The sequence below is a fragment of the Balaenoptera physalus genome, assembly GCF_965194825.1.
Source record: "Balaenoptera physalus genome assembly, chromosome: 11".
NCBI lineage: Eukaryota > Metazoa > Chordata > Mammalia > Artiodactyla > Balaenopteridae > Balaenoptera > Balaenoptera physalus.
In genome coordinates this window covers 92,935,592-92,950,116 of record NC_138896.1, presented here as the reverse complement: position 1 = coordinate 92,950,116, position 14,525 = coordinate 92,935,592, and the positions used below count along the sequence as shown (strand labels likewise).

General features: G+C 39.4%; 1 long non-coding RNA gene across 1 annotated transcript; it reads right to left on the bottom strand.

Annotated features, from left to right (window-relative positions):
* Nucleotides 1-4,873: 4,873 nt before the first annotated feature.
* Nucleotides 4,874-14,423, bottom strand: LOC309637573. The gene is made up of 2 exons (XR_014250670.1): nt 13,050-14,423; nt 4,874-10,617 (listed from the first exon to the last, which is right to left on the bottom strand). It is a non-coding gene; the product is annotated as an uncharacterized lncRNA (long non-coding RNA).
* Between the last annotated feature and the right edge of the window lie 102 nt (nt 14,424-14,525).

Here is a 14,525-nt window from a genome sequence, read left to right as displayed (position 1 = left end):
ATATATGTTGCTTGAGCAAACAGAAGGCTGTGAAATGACCTCTACAAGAAGGTAGCCAATAAATACCTCAATGGGCAGGACAGGAGGTTTGGGGTTATGTCTGTATCAGTTAGAAGGAACGGAAGAGAATATCTGACTAACTGTGGCTTAATCTATGGCTTTTCCAACTTTAATGGGTGGACAAATTATCTGGAGGTCTTGTTAAAATGTAGATATCAAGGTAGTGTGTCTGAGCCATGGCCTGAGAGTCTGCATTTCTAATAAGCTGTTAAACATTGCTTCTGCTGCTAGTGGTGATCCAACATTTTAAGTAGCAAGGACTTGAATAATAAAGACATCTTTATCTTACATAGTAAGAAATCCAGAACAGATGGAGGACAGGGGTGGAAGGAAATGTTTCCACTGGATACCTACTGTGAACATTTTTGTGTTTGTCTTTTGGTGAGCATATGAATGCATGTGTGTCGGATATATACTAGGATGGAAATTGCTGTGCTACAAAGTAGGCATAAGCTTACCTTTAGTGGATGCTACCCAACAGTTTTCCCACGTGATTTTATCAACTTACCCACCTACCAGTAATGCATGAGAGTCATGGTTGCTAAACATCTTTGCCAACATTTTGTTTGTTTGTTTTGTTTCATTTTAACCACTCTGGTGGGTGTGTAGTGGTATTGTGGTTTTAATTTGTATTTCCCTGAGGACTAATGAAGTTAAGCATCTTTTCATGTATGTATTGGCCAATTAGACTCTTAGTTTATGTCTTTTATGAAATATCTGCTCCAGTCTTTTGCTCATTTTTCTGTTGAGTTGCCTTTGATTGATTTGTAGGATTCTCCAGAATCTGCATAAAGAACCCTTATCAATAAATATAGTTTCATTTTTAAACGTAAATCTTTGATTAACTTGGCATTTATCCTGGGTGAGTATGGGCCCAACTTTTTTTTTTTTTTTCAGATGGTTTTCTCAACACCAGTACTGCACAGTCCATCTTTCCCCCATCAATTTGAGATGTCACCTTGGTCATGTACTGCATTCCTAGGTGTATTTTGAGATATTTCTGGGTTTTCTATTCCATTCTGCTTGTCTGTCTCCCGTGTGAGAGTGCAATTTTATGTACTTAGCATTAAAACATGCTTATATATCAATCAGAATGAGTCCTATTGTTTTAGAGCTTCCCAGGCTATTTTTATTTGTTTTTCCATATGAACTCAGAACTAGTTTGTCTCATTCTAAAATTAAAAGAACAACTTTATTGGCATTAAGACAAATTTTTAAATTAACTTACAACAAATTAACATCTGCACAATCTTGTTTTTCCAATCGAGAGTGATTAAATGTCCCTTATTGGTTCAAATCTTATTTGGTATCCTTCAAGGATGCATAAACTTTTGATAAGCATAACTGAGTGGGTGGGAAAATGAGGAAAATCTCTGAGGCCAAGAAACTACAAGAAAGTAAGAAACCTGAGAGATTATTCAGCACTGTAGTCAAATTTTTCTTTGGATAGGAAATAAAACCTAGAGCCCAACCAAGCAAGGCATGAGGTTGGAGTGGGAACACTTGAATAAACTGGGTCCCCCAAAGAGTGACACTCTGACTATAACAGTCACAGACTATATAAAGCATCACTCAGCTGAGCAATACCATCTTATCAGGCCCATCCCTAGAATTCTCAGGGTCTGGGGCAAGAGTAAAAATGCAGACCCACCGTTATAGCACAGGGAACTCTGCTCAATATTCTGTAATAACCTAAATGGGAAAATAATTTGAAAAAGAATAGATACATGTATATGTATAACTGAATCACTTTGCTGTACACCTGAAACTAACACAACATTGTTAATTGACTGTACTCCGATATTAAATAAAAATTTAAAAAAAATGGAGACCCACCTACCATATGCTTAACTATTTACAAGTTATAAGTCAAACTAACCACTGTCAAATGACATATGTTCTATGCTCCTGCACGGCAAATATGTTTTGATAACAACCTTGAAGTCCAGGAGGAACTTTAAGATTTCTACATGTATGCCTGGGGATGATAGAGAGCAAGTACTCAGCCCCAGCCTTGAGCTCCTCCCCTCCTCCCTCCACCCTGGCCCATGCATGGGCACCCCTGTCCATATGTCTAAGCTTTGTCCACGCCCCTGCAAACAGCTGCCCTTTGGCCACGCTCAGGTCCAAGGGCGTGTACACTAGGGGCAGTTTGCCCTCAGAAGGACCACTCAGGAAAGAGGCCTGCACCAACCCTGGAGATGGGCTCAGGAGCATTTAGATAAGGAATCACAGAGTCTTGGCTATCCAGAGTGTGTTCTAGAAGGAGGAGGGCCCAGGGCTCTGGATGGGCACTGCCTGGCAAGGGCCACAGTGGGTCTCAATAAAACATGGGGCCCAGCAGGAGCCACTCTACCTGTGGTTTGAGGACAATAAACGTCCTTGCGCTGATGAGGGGATTTCTCAGCGGAAACTGGAACGGACTGTACAGCTATGACATAGGACTTTGGATGTCTCCGTAGATGGTAGTATGGAGAGACGACCATGACTGAGGATCACACAGGACTGGGCATTCCTGCACGTGTCTGTGTAACAGAAATGACTCCAAGCATCAGATGCCCTCTCAGACCCACCCCACTCTACTCAGTTCCATGATGTTTGAAAAACTTCCTAGAAATAAAATGACACCTTGGGGTGAATTAGGGAGGCAGAGAAAAACCTTAACCCCTTGAGTTTACCCCGAAGAGATTAAAGAAAAGCTCTGAAGTGACTGAGTTTACCATAAATTGACAGGCACACTGCTGCTAGAGAGAGAAATTAAATTCAGATATGGAAAAATCAAAGTTACATTTTTTGGTACCTGAGTTGAAAGTTCATACCTAACACGGATTGTATTGGTGCTTTGTAGGTACACTAGGGTTTTAAGATCCATCTACTTTTTTTTTTTTAATTAATTAGTTTATTTATGGCTGTGTTGGGTCTTCGTTTCTGTGCGAGGGCTTCTCTAGTTGTGGCAAGCGGGGGGCCACTCTTCATCGCGGTGCGCGGGCCTCTCACTATCGCGGCCTCTCTTGTTGCGGAGCACAGGCTCCAGACGCGCAGGCTCAGTAGTTGTGGCTCACGGGCCTCGTAGCTCCGCGGCATGTGGGATCTTCCCAGACCAGGGCTCGAACCTGTGTCCCCTGCACTGGCAGGCGGATTCTCAACCACTGCGCCACCAAGGAAGCCCAGATCCATCTACTTTTGAGAACAGCCTGACTCACAGTTCATGACCATCTCATCACAGGGACAGGAGAAGGAGTGCAGAACTCCCATCTGAATAGAACGTGGTGGTTATGTGGGGGGAGTAGAAGATGATAGACAAAGAGGGACAAGAGGGGGCTATTGATACATGGATTCCTAATAAGTAACCCCAAGGTCTCTTCAACCAGGAGTTCTCTTGGTGAACTCAGAAAACAATTTTGCTATTAAAATGTCTGAATTTTATCTAAATTTCCAGGATACACATATTAACTAAAATTAGACTTCTGAGGATTTTTTGTTGGGGAACTGCACAAAAAGAAACAAGATAACATTGAAGGAAGACTAATGCTGCTATGTATTATCATGCTCTAGTCAGCTCTGATTACGGCAGGATGTTATTGGCACTTAAATCACTTGATGAAATAGAGTAGAAACCTAAGAAATGATTCTGGATAATATCCATCTGTGCTGTGAATTAAAGAATGCTTTTTAAGTCAGTGTGGAAGGATGACTTTGGGGTAAACAAATGCCAAAATACCATCAGGAAGAAATAAAAAGTTGAATATAAACAATAAACCATAAAAGAGCTGAAAGAACACAGAAGTAAATAGTTTTATGAATTTAGTTTGGAGACAGCTTTTGTGAGCATAGCCAAAGTCATTGTTGTTTATAACAGCCAGCAAATTGGATGTAACTGAATTACCTAATCATTGAGCTCAGATAAATTGTGGTACCTCAATTCAATACAATGTAATTCACATAGAAAGGTTATTCATGACAACATTAATTTAAAAATAAGCTATCAAGGGACTTCCCTGGCTGTCCAGTGGTTAGGACTTCACCTTCTAATGCAGGGGGTACAGGTTCGATCCCTGGTTGGGGAGCTAAGATCCCACATGCCTTAAGGCCAACAAGCCAAAACAAAAAGCAATATTGTAACAAATTCAATAAAAGACTTTAAAAATGGTCCACATCAAAAAAAAATCTTAAAAAAAAATAAGCTATCAAAAAAGTAAGTACAGTTTAGTCTTATTATAAGAAAAATCTATATATTTAGCAAAAAAGTGTAGAACATTAATAGTCTGGTTAATGGTGAATTTATATTCTTCTTTATGTTTTCCTGTATTTTTTAATTTAAATAAACAATCTCCACAAAACTCCCAAAACTTCTGTGAGACTTCTCTATACTAAGCAATCCTTACCACTTTTAAAAATTAGTGGAAGCAGCTTTATTCACGATAGCCCAAAAGTGGAACCAAGCCAAATGTCCACTAACTGGTTAATGGATAAACAAATATGGCATATCCATACAATGGAATAGTATTCAGCAACAAAAGAAAATTAACTACTGATTCACGTTACAGCGTGGATGAACCTCAAGAACATTATGCTATGTGAAGGAAGCCAGACACAAAGGACCACTTATTGTATGGTCCAATTTACCTGAAATGTCCAGAAAGGCAAATCTATAGAGAAAAAAATGTAAATTATTTGCGACCTGCAACTCAAAGCAGGAAGAAAGATTAATTGTAAATGCAGAGAGATTTTGTTGGGAGGGATGGGAATATTCTGGAACTAGATTAAAGTGATGATTGCACAACTCAGTAGAAAAAATCGCTGACCAGTACACTTAAAACAGAGTGAATTTTATTAAATGTAATTTATGCCTCAATAAAGTTTTTTTAAAAACTTAATGGAGAATTTGGTGAAAATTCAGAGCCTAAAAGGTTTAGAGGTTTTGTTTTGGTTTGGTTTTAACGTGGAAGGAGAGGATGAGGAAAGAATGATTAGAGACTTTACAACTACAAAGGAAAGAATCTGGCATTAAACACTACAGGATCTGTCCAGATATTTACCAGATATTAAGGATGGATATACCATGGTGTTTGGTTTTTTTAAAAATTAATTAGTTAATTTGTTTGTTTGTTTGTTTGTTTATGTCTGCGTTGGGTCTTCCGTTGCTGCATGCAGGCTTTCTCTAGTTGCGGTGAGCGGGGGCTACTCTTTGTTGTGGAGCAGGGGCTCTAGGCGCACGGGCTTCAGTAGTTGTGACATGCAAGCTCCATAGTTGTGGCGCACGGGCTCTTGAGCGCAGGCTCAGAAGTTGTGGCGCACAGGCTTAGTTGCTCCGCGGCATGGGGGATCTTCCCAGACCAGGGCTCGAAGCCATATCCCCTGCACTGGCAGGTGGATTCTTAACCACTGCACCACCATGGAAATCCACCGTGGTATTTTTGATGCCAGGAGAGAAAGCTCATCTAGATTTAGGCACAGAATCATGATTCTATTTCCTTAGCCAACTGTGGGCTCCTGGAGAAAAGAAACTAAGTCTTAGCCTTATTAACTTTTGCTACCAACTTGCTATGTGATCGTCCCCCAATCACTTCATTTCTCTGAGTTTCAATTTATCTTAAAAAAAAAAAGTGGATTGTACTAGATGGTTTTTATAGTCCTGTTCAGCTGCAAAATTACCTTCCTTGGCGTTCACCGCCCTTATCAATTTGCCCCAACCTGTTTTCCAATCCTAATGCTTGTTGCTTCAGTTTTTGTATCCTCCACATCAGATAAGGTGACCTGGTTCCACCCCATTTATCTGTAATTTTTCTCCCGGGAGCCTTTGCTCAGGCCCCAGACTTATCAGAAATGAGAGTTTTCTAATTGTTCCAACCCCCATGCATTTCTCTATTTCTGGATCTCTCTGACTGAATTTCTACACTGTATTGTCTTTCATTGCTATTCCATTTATACATTGCTGCATTGCAAACCTCCCCCAGACCTACCAATGTGAAACAACAGTCATTTTCTTAGGCTGACAATTTTGCGAGTTAGAAAGTAGGGCAAGCACAGCGGGGATGGCTTGTCTCTCTTCTGATGTAACTGGGGCCTCAGCTGGGGTGGCTCAGATCCTAGAGGTGGGTGGGATGGAGCCATAAGCCTAGAGCTGTGTTTCTGGCTGACAGTGAGATTCCTCTGTTCTTCTTCATGTGACATCTGCTGAGACTTGAATGTCCAAGGTGACTTCTTCACTCTTGGGAATGGTGCCTGGGCTGGGATGGCGGAGGCAGCTAGGGCCGGCCACACAACCTCTCCATGTGGCAGTTTGGGCTTCCCCACAGCCTGGTGGTCTCAGGAGTAGCTGGATTTCTTGCACTGTGGCTGGCTTCCTTCAGAGCATGCATTTCAATAGTGCAGTTGGAAGTGGCAAGGTTTTTTTATGACCTGGCTCTCAGAAGTCATGCAGTGTCACCTCTGCTGCATTCTGTTGGCTCCACAGGGCCAACCCAGATTCACTGTGCAAAGGGACCACACAAGGGTGTGATTACCGGGAGTAGTGGCTCATTGTGGGAAGACACAGCTTTGGAAATTGGCTACCACAACTGCTAATCCTTCTGTGTTTTATTTTCATAGCTAAAGTCTAAATTATTTGAAGTTAGAGATCATTTCTTTCATCTTGTATTATCTCCTCTCTCTCCTCTTCCCAGATCATCAAGAACAGAAACATGTGTTTTATAGATGTTGGACTAGAGGCGGGATAAGCTCAGGGGTCCCAATCCTGGCTGTGCTACTCATAAGCCATGAGACCCAGGCAGTCATTCAACCTCTTTAAGTCCAAGCTTCCTCATCTATAAAATGAGGGTGCTGGTGATATAACGGCTGTTTCCTCCTAGAGCTGAAATAATGACATTGTTTGCAAATCACTTGGAAAAATGGCTCCTATGTAATAAGTGACCAATAAATACCAGCTATTATTGTTGATTAAATTTATACCATAAATTTATGATAACTTGGGGACAGTATTGCCCAGAGGAAAAGGAAAGAACCCAAGCACTATTTTCCAGGGTGAAAAAAAATTCCATAAACTATGATAATGAAGGCAGCAGGCTCTGTCCAATTGGCTGGAGACGTCTGATGCCGTGAAGACGTAAGTTTAAATTTTCTTATTTCTTCATGTCTCATATAAAGAAAGAAGACATCTAATTGGCTCCAAACTATGACTTAAAAAATCACAATAAAAAGGTTGTTAAATACTGAGATGACCAAGAAAAGCAAGTGTAAATAAACAAAACCCATAAGGAAAAAATACTGATTTGAAACGAAGAAAATGTCAAGGTAGGAGAAGAAGTGTAAATAAATTGAGGGATGAATGAACACTTAGAAACTATGCAAAAACCAGAGTGCAGAATGGAGCAAAGCCAAGGGAGAAGATTAGGAGAGGATTCAAGGCTAGGTCTTCATTATGTACCATTGACAATGACATAATTACTACCTACATTTCAAATACTATGGCCTCTAGTTGAAAGGATTTATTCTTATTTAGGAAAAAAGTGACTAATGTGAACTATTCTGGGAAAATAACGTAAAATAATCCAGTTATGCTATTTCAGTTTTACAGAGAAGTACTTAAAATGAGTTTACAATACACATAACCAACAGAAATTGTTTCAAATTGCACAGGGACCTATTTTTCTCCTCCTTAGAGCTCATAGTTTTGCTTAGTATTTTCTCCAAAAGGCTGGTTTTCTTCTGCGTGGCTGCAATAATCAAAAGGCATTCAGGAAGAAAGAGAGTCTTGGCAACAGTTTTTTTTAAATATAGGAAAAATCATGGCTTCAAGACCCCTTGGTGAAGAAATGCCAGGAAATGACACTGCAGAAAAATCAAGAAGTAGGCTGTTGAGTTAATTTTAGGAATTTCGATATTGAAAGCAAGGTGGGCATTCCACTCTATTTGGAAGAGTGGACCTGTAGCACAGACGGCATCTTAGATTGGGGCTCCTGGAAACAGACTCTAAGGAGGACCATTAAGTGAAGGTGATTTTAGGAGGGATGCCTTGGGAGATATACCTGTAAAGAGAAAGTGACTCTGGACAGAGGCCCACAGTGCCATTGCAACCAAGGCCTCTGCCAATCCTGCAGGGAGCTTTGGAGCCAAGATGGCTTTCAGAGTTGTCCCATCTGAGGCAGCGAGCCGGACCTTTGTATCCTGCATTAGCCTTTTGGAGGTGGGTAACTTTGGACAAGGCAGTTTTCTGCAGTCAAGGGCAATGCCCTGTGAGGGACACGGCTGTGAGCCATCAGCAGCCTATACTCCCAGCATCCAGGGGTGAGTCAGCTCTTCTTATTGTTTTCTAGTCATGCACAGAATTTCTTTTATTATATATTGATTAATTACATACAGTAAGGTGCCCAATCTTAAATATGTGTGTGGCTCTATGAATTTTACGTAGTATATATCCACATAATTCCCACCCCAATCAAGATATAGAGTAAATATTTCTCACCCAGCAGGCTTCCTCATGCCTCTTCCCAGTCAATAACCATCCCCACAAAAGTAATCATTATTCTCACATCTATAACCATAGATTGTTTTGCCTGTTTCTGAACTTCATGTAAATGGAAATGTCTAGTATGAACTCTTTTGAATCTGGTCTTTTTTTTCCTGACATATAAATGTTCTTTAATAACTCTCTTATCTGAGCGATTTTATTACTTAGAAAGGCAGAGGGTATCTGTTTTTTGGATTTAAAAATTTTTTTTCACTATTTTTAAAAAATTGAAGTATTGTTGATTTACAATGTTGTGTTAGTTTCAGGTGTATAGCAGAGTGATTCAAATATATACATATATTTGAACATATAGATATATTTATACATACGCTTTTTTCAGATTCTTTTCTATTATAGGTTATTGCAAGATATTGAATATAGTTCCCTGTGCTATACAGTAGGTCCTTGTTTTTTATCTGTTTTATACATAATAGTGTGTATCTGTTAATTCCAAACTCCTAATTTATCCCCCCCACTTTCCTCTTTGTTAACCCTAAGTTTGTTTTCTATGTGAGTCTATTTCTGTTTTGTCAATAAGTTCATTTGTATCAGTTTTTTAGATTCCACGTATAAGTGATGTCGTGTATGTGTCTTTGTCTGACTTGCTTCACTTAGTGTGATAATCTCTAGGTCCATTCATGTTGCTGCAAATGGCATTATTTCATTCTTTTTTATGGCTCAGTCATATTCCATTGTATATATACCACATCGTCTTTTGGATCTGGTCTTTTTGACTTAACTTGCCTATGCGATTCATGCATGTTGTGTATAGCTTTAGTCCATTCTTTCTTACTTCCGTTTAGCAATATTGAGTGAATATACCACAATTTGTCTATTCTACTCCTGATGGGCATTTGAATTGTATCCAGTTTGGGCTGTTATGAATAATGCATCTATGAGCATTCCTGTACATGTCTCTTAATGGACGATTACCACTCATTTCTGTTATGTATCAAAGAGAGGAATTGTAGGATGCTAGGGCATACATATGTTTAGCTTTAGTAGATACTGCCAAATAATTTTTTAAGGTGGTTGTACCGATTTACAATCCCACCACAATCTTTGATGCCAAAAGAGCTGGGTAGAAAGTATTTGTGCGTGACAGACTAAAAACATGTTCACTATGAATTAAGGAAAAGATTAGTTATGTTAAGGATAACAGGATTATAAGAGCTTTTAAAAAAGTAACATAAAAACTTGTGTCATGTATTCTCCATAGATATTGTAGATACTTTTCTCCAGTAGTTTTGAGGGACTGTAAGGAATGTTAAGGGGTTCCTCAAGATGTGCACATAGGTCAGGTACCTTCAACCTAGTCCCTAGAATGAGAACCTGAGACAAAGATTCGGATGCATGGGATTTATTGTGGGGTGTTATCAGGGGAAACCTGCAAAGGAGGAAGTGAAGGACAGGGAAAGGGGAAGCGCTGAGCAAAGATGTGGGCAGGGAAAATCTACCCTTGGCCCTATCCCTTAAGGAACTCTGGAGCATAAGCCACACCAGAGTCATCTGCCCTTTAAGGCAGTCTTCTGTACCCCATACCGGTCCTCACGGTTGTGGTGGTAATTACTTCCAGGAGCCTCCCATCAATCTAGGGCAGTCATTCTCAACTGTGGACAATTTTGTCTCCTTGGCAAAGTCTGGAGGTATTTGTGGTTCTCACCATAGCAGGGCTGGTGTTGGCATTGAGAAGTAAGAGGCCAGGGATGCTGCTAAACATCTCACAATGCACAGGTGGGTCCCCCACGGCAAAGAATTATCTGGCTCCAGATACCTGAGGTGGAGAAACCCTGGACTAGAGAAAGTCTTTGGAGAAGAGGTCATCCCCAATGTTTGCAGCCAGTGACAGATGGGCTCCCCGGTTCCATAAAGAACATCTGGGCAGGGCATCAAAACGGTACCTTCTGTAGATGTCTTTTAGATATACAACATTAAACAATGAAGGAAGTTCATGGGACTTCCCGGGAGGTCCAGTGGTTGGCACTCCAGGCTCTCACTTCAGAGGGTGCGGGTTCGATCCTTGGTGGGGGAACAAAGATCGCGCAATGCTGCACAGGGCGACCAAAAAAAAAAAACAACAATGAAGGAAGTTCAAAATGCAGTTTGGTTAGCATTCCCCTGTGATCTGCATTTCATCTAATGGGATGGGACTAGCATCTTGAAATATATGTTGCTAAGCCCTTAGCTACACACTGCACAAAAATGTCCGAAACAAAACAAAACAAAAATACCCTGGGATCAGCTGTAACTGTTTTAGATTTTCTTCAGAACTTTACTGAGCTTGTATACAATTGGAATCAGGCTAAATCCTACCAGAAATACCCATGACTGTGCTATATTATTGCTAACACTGTGCCCTTTTAACAACTGTAATTTGAATGGGCTGACGGATTGGTGCAAGGATCAAAAGTAGTTGTGCTTAACTATAAAGGGGTTTAAAAAACTTTGGAAGCATCACCAGTGTTAGATTAATGGTCTGCTCTGTCTGTATCCTGTTGGGACCATCCCTTAATCCTCTTTTACAATCCAGTATTTATCTGTAAGTTATCCATGAATTCATCCAAGCCCTCTTAGAGTTAGTTTATAACTCAGAATTGCAAAACTTAGGATATCTAGTCCCATTGTATATAAAAGGATAGTTGTTTTTCAAACTTCAAAATGTGCTATCTAGTTTGTATTCCAACTTTTGTATTTTTATTCTAGTTTTGTGATCTGTGCTTATGATTTTACTATTGGTTTCATTTTTTTCCTCTCTCAAAATGAATCATCACCTTGTTCACTTCTTAAGAATTAACACTACTAACAGTGATAAATAAGAAGGGTATAATTATGCTATAATATTCTTGACAAAAAAGTAGTCAAATTGAAATATTATAATGCTAATTTAGGTGGAAAAAGTGAAAAGAAGAGTATGATTCCATTTTTGTTTAAAATCGTTCTGTACTTTTTATGAATAGAAAGATACTTTTTATGAATTTTATGAATAGACTGAGTCTGAAAAGATGTATTCTAAAAAAATAACAGTGGTTAAGGTGTAGTTTTCAGGTTCTATGTAAGATCCCACCATCTCCCCAAAATGGCTCAGAGAATGAACTAGAGTTATAAACAGCTTATTCAGGAAGCTATTTCCAACATAGGTTAAAAGTACGTTCTTTAAGATAACATTGTCTTACTTGCCTAAATGCCTGCCACCTTCTGGAAGCTAGGAGCACTTCATTAAAAGACTCCTAATAGTAGCACTTTGTAATAGGGTTGAAACTGGAATTGTTTATGGAAAAAATTTTTAAAAATTTGACATTTAATCTTGAGCCTTGTGAATCACAATCAAGTTTGTTAGACCAGAAGAGGGGCTAATTTAATATAATTGGAGATGCCAGGTTATATGCTTGTCCTCAATAAATTGGCCACAGAAAAAACTATTTTTAAAGTAGTGAAAGGCCATCCAAAAGTAAGCCTTAAGAAAATGGAAAAACAAACAAAAATAAATAAATACAGCAACTTCAAATGCTCAAAAATGATGAAAATTTTCATTCTTGTTTGTTTTCCCTCTAAAGCAGAGTTAAAATGAAACGTTGAAATGATTTGTTTATTTTCAAGCAATGTCTGTATCTAGAAACAGGAACTCAACTGGATCTTTGAATCGATATTGATATGCCTAAAAAAGTACCCAAGAAAAATAATAAAATAATGTTGCAGATTTACATTTATAGTGTGATAATGTACCCATGCACATACAGATATAAAGTAACAGGGTACCTAGAAATATGTACATAGAAATATAAAAAGCTCTGCAAGAGTGGCTAGAGGGATTACTCTTGGGGAAGCAGAAGAAAAGACCGAAGTTGGACAGCAGTCAAGGGAACTTTATCTGTGGTATTCTGTTTTTTAAAAAAGAGAATGAGCTTCTAACTTGTGTAATTTACCACTAATTAGAAATCCAAGTAAACAAATCCCTGTTACATATATACCAGTATTTTATGATATAGCAAATGCAATATATATTTCATATAAATAAATAAATAACAGCAGCAATGTACCATATAGTCTTTCTGTGTTGCAATCTTGTGTGTGTGTGTGTGTTGCCAAACAAAGTATAAAACATCCAGGAAATGCATAGCTCTACTTTGTAAAGTGCTTTCAAACAGACTTTCCTCATGCATAGCTTTTAATAATTTAAAAATATTAATGCTTGTGACCTCCAGGAATGAGGTCCCATGGTAAATGTAAAGATTCTTTTTAGAGAAGCTAATTTGGAATGATCCAGCCAAAGGTCTATCTCAAGGGACCTTTTGAGAGCTTTACTATTTCCAAGTTTGTATCAATTCATTTTCATTATTGAGTGCCTATTATTTATAAGGCCCAATATGTTCTAAAGCAGCAAGACTTGTGCTTTCAATGGGAAAAAAGTTGGGTATGTGGTAATATTAAAGGGAGGCAGCTCTATAGTATTTTAGAGCTTGGGCTCAGTAATCAGACTCACTTGGGTTTCATTTTCCATGGCACCACTCACTAGCTGTGTAATCCTGTGCAAATCATGGGGATATATAAAGCCTAGTTCATGGAGCTGTCAGAATGGGGAAATGAGATCATTATAAAGGATACGGTGCAGTGCTGGCACACAGTGAGTATTCAGTCAATTCAGTTAATTCCTCTGCCACCCAAGGAATGGATGAATGTGTAAAGAGTGGTCTTTAAACTGTTTTACACGTAACGTCTTTGTCTTTATCAAAACTCCTAGATTTAAGCTGAATGATTTTTATTTTGAATTTTTTATTTTATTTACTCCTGTTAATATGCTTTAATGAGTCTTAATTAATTTTCAAGACTCATAAAAAATTGGAGGTTGAAAAGGCTTTTGAGGTTATCTGGTCCACTGTCCCCAGAGATGACTTTCACCCATCTTCCACTGATACTTAAACCCAGGAAATAAAAACATTTCCTGGACTATTCTAGTTACTGGTGGAATAACAGGAAATAAAATGAGAGGGAAGGAAGGCCAAGGAAATATGCATGGGAGGAGGGAGACTAGTGAGAGAGACATTGGGAGAGTATGACCAGCATAGAGTAAAGAGGGGAAATACAAGGAAGAGAAAGAAAAAAGACAGAAAAGAGGACCTCGATTAAGTGTAAGGAGAAAAGTGAGAAAATGAAAGAGGGGAAAGTACAGAGGCATTGCAATTCTTCAATTACAGGCACTAACAGTGTTTAAGAGTCAGACGTTCTGGGTTTTGGTAATTGTAAAATGCATGATTATAAGACATATTGCTTAATCTCTGTGAGTCGTGTTCTTCGGAGTTCGTGGTGTAGATTAAACGAGTTAAGTGGGATGGACGCTCTCTAAAAGAGAAAATTCTTTTAAAATAGGAACTAGGAAGAGGAGAGAAAGTGGCAGAAAAAGATACAGGGAGAGGGACGTGTAGGGGGAGAAGGAGGAGATAGAAATCGGTAGAGAAAGACGGAGAGGGAGAGGGAGAAAGGGGAATTGTTGACAAAGCAGGTGAGAACTAAGGAAAACCACAGTAACGATGCTTCTGTGGCTCCTGCGGTGACGTCTCCAACACAACGAACACTGACAGCTTGCCAGGTATGTTGTTAGAGCTTTACATGCATAATTTCATGCTGTACTCACATCATCTCTACGAGTCTATGTTCTAGCCTCATTTTATAGCAGAGGTATCTGAAGTACAGAGAGGTGTTGTAACTTTCCCAAGGTCTTACAGCTGCGAATTGGAGAGAAGGGATTCAAACGCGGGTCTCTCTGCCTGCAAAGCCAATGTTCAAATCATCTCTAAGAACCTCCAAAGAGGCTTGGTGGGTCTAAGGCGGACTCTAGCCCAGGTTCTTCCAAGTTATGCCCTGGGTTCAATTTCTGCGCCCAAAGGCTCATTCACCACGTTCCTTCTCCACCTCCCCACTAACAGCGTCCCGTCTCCACGGAGATCGCCGTGGGGCGGGA